At 36.5% G+C, this 2917-nt stretch overlaps 1 pseudogene; it reads left to right on the forward strand.

The window, feature by feature from the left end:
* Positions 1-979: 979 nt before the first annotated feature.
* LOC143680329 (cell division control protein 42 homolog pseudogene) lies at positions 980-1561 on the forward strand (annotated as a pseudogene).
* Positions 1562-2917: the final 1356 nt, after the last annotated feature.

Here is a 2917-nt window from a genome sequence, read left to right on the forward strand (position 1 = left end):
ACATTCCCACCAGCAGTGCATAAGTGTCCCAATTTCTCCATATCCCCTCCAATATTTTTAGTTTCCTGTTTCTTTAATAGCAGCCATTCTTATAGGTGTGAGGTGCTATCTCATTGTAGTCTTGAGCTGCATTTTTCTTATAGCTAATGAAAATGAGCATCTCTTCACATTCATTGGTTTCAATTTGCATTTTCCTAATGTACAACGATGTTGAGCGTCTTTTCATGTGTTTATTGGCCATTTGTATTTTTTCTGTGGAGAAATGTATATTCAAGTTTTTAGCCTACTTTTAAATTGGGTTGTTGTTTTCTTGTTGTTGCTGCATTATAAATTATAAATCTCCTCAGTAAAATTAAAGTTAATTAAACATTTTTAACTTTTGTTCATTGAAGGAAATAAGAATTTGCAAAGACAACCTACAGAATGGGAGAAAACAGTTTCAAACTACATATAAGGGCTATATCCAGAATATATAAAGGTAGATGTGTTTAGACATTAAAATGAATTCAACACACAACCTATGCAAGGAACTGAGGTGAATAATGTAACAAAAGACAGGTTATCTTCTTTTGTTAGGAAACTTCCAGTTTGGATAAAATATTTTTGGGAAAAAACCCCACTAATTTACTTTTCTTAAAGGAAGAATCCCCACCCCCACCCCCACCCCAGAAAATAAATGTCTACTATCACAATTGAAGTGATCATACATCTTTCACTTCTTTCAGGAATATCTTGCTATGGTAAAGGAATGAATACTTGATCCATTCTTTAAAAACTTGCAGTGTTAAAAAAAAAAGGCCAGGCAATGGTGGCTCAGAGGCAGCTTTCTCACCTGCCAGGTTCGATTCTCGGTGCCTGCTCATGCCAAAAACAAACAAACAAACAAAAAAAACTTGCAGTGTTGCCAACAACCTAGCAGAGAAGCTGAGGGCAACACTGAATTTGAAATACTTAAAGTGTATACAAAACTATTTTGGCAATGCAGACAATTAAGTGCGCTGTTGTGGGTGTGATGCCCTTGGTAAAACATGCCTCCTGATACCTTACGCAACAAACTTCCATCCAAATATCTATCAACTCTTCTTGACAACTATACAGTCCCAGTTATGATTGGTGGACTTGTTGATATTGCAGGGCAGGAGAATTATGGCAGATTACTACTGCTGAATTATCCACAAATGGATCTATTTCGCGTCTGTTTTTCAGTGGTCTCCCCATTCTCATTTGAAAATGTAAAAGTAAAGTGGGTACCTGAGGTAAGGCACCGCCATGCAAAGATTCCTTTCTTGCTTATTGGGCCCCAAATTGATCTGAGATGACCCCTCTGCTATTGAGAAACTTGCCAAGAACAAACGAAAGCCTGTGATCACCCTGGAGACAGCTGAAAAGTTAGCCTGTGACCTGGAGGCTGTCAAATATGTGGTGTGTTCTGCACTCATACTGAAAGGCCGAAAGAATGTATTTGATGAAGCTTCCAGAACCGAAACAGAGCCACAGGTGTGTGCTGCCATGCACATCTTTCCACAGCTGGTGTTGGCATCACACTCAAAGCAATGTTTAAGTCAAACTAAACATTAAAAATTAAAATTTGTTTCTGCAATATTGACAAATGTCGTGTACCTGGCCACTACACTGTGTGAGACAAGGCCTGTAGGTATGGTCCCCATCACCTCCCAGTACTAACTAGTTTTGAGTAATTGTATATTATCAGAAAAGTGATCAGTGCTAGTTTTTGATTTGTTGATTAAAAAAACTACCCTAGCTTCCATGTATGAGAGGAAGTCAATGTAAGATTGTCTTATTAAGTGACTTGTTAATGGTCATATATGAATGGTTTTGAGACCATGAAATTAGAGAAATTCTCTCAGGCTAAATGAGCAAATAATGTGTCTACACAGTGAAGCACATAAGATTTTCCTCACCTTTACATCACAAAATAAAGGCCAAGTGTTGAGTTGAATTGCATCTCTCCAAAAGATAAATGGAAGTCTTAACTCTCCAGTACCTCAGAATAGGACGTTATTTGGAAATAGGGTCATTGTAGATGGAATTAGTTAAGATGAGGCTATCCTGGAGGAGGGTAGGCCTTTAATCTGGTATGACTGACATCTATAAATAAGGGAGGCCAGACAGACAAAAAAATAAATAAAAAGACCAATGAAAAAAGTTAGAAAGAAGGAAGGATTCTCCCCTAAAGCATTCAGAGAGGGCATGAGCCTGACTCTCATGGCATGTTGATTTCCACCGTCTAGCCAACACAACTGTGAGAAAAGTTCTTAAAGTCACAGTTTGTGGTATTTTATTACCATAACCTTAGAAAACTGAGATACCAGAAAACGATCTATATGAAAGTTAATAACTTGTTTCTGGCTCTTCACTGTTAAGTTCCTTGTATGCCAATCATGAATAAAATCTCTAGCCTCTAGAGAAATAATCAACCCAGGTTTTTGAAAAAAAAATTTTTTTTAATTTATAGTTTTGCACTGTATACTTATATGATTATAAAATGACAATGAACTAATTTTATCTCCTGCATTCTTACAACATATTTCAAATTTAAACATAGACTATAGTAATTTTTTAAGTCTGTAATGCAGTTTTAAGGATCATTTCTAGTCGTTGTTGGTGGCTGCAGTGAGGGTTGTGAAACCTCGCTGTGGGCAATGGGAGCCACATAGCAAGATGACACAGAAATTAGAAAAGTAGAGGTAGAATGATGTAAAGCATGTTGAACAGTCTTACGGTTATTTATGAACTGAGAGTGCCAGAATTGGGAAGAGCCTTCAGGGAAGTAGAAAAGCCAAGGAAAGCCTCAGTGTGAATGGTGACAGGTAATTCTATTATTTTTTTTAATATTTTATTTTTTTAAATACCAAAAAAAAAAAAAATTTAAAACACCAAACAAACGCAAATATTC

This window comes from Tamandua tetradactyla, chromosome 1, assembly GCF_023851605.1.
Source record: "Tamandua tetradactyla isolate mTamTet1 chromosome 1, mTamTet1.pri, whole genome shotgun sequence".
In the NCBI taxonomy this organism is placed as follows: domain Eukaryota; kingdom Metazoa; phylum Chordata; class Mammalia; order Pilosa; family Myrmecophagidae; genus Tamandua; species Tamandua tetradactyla.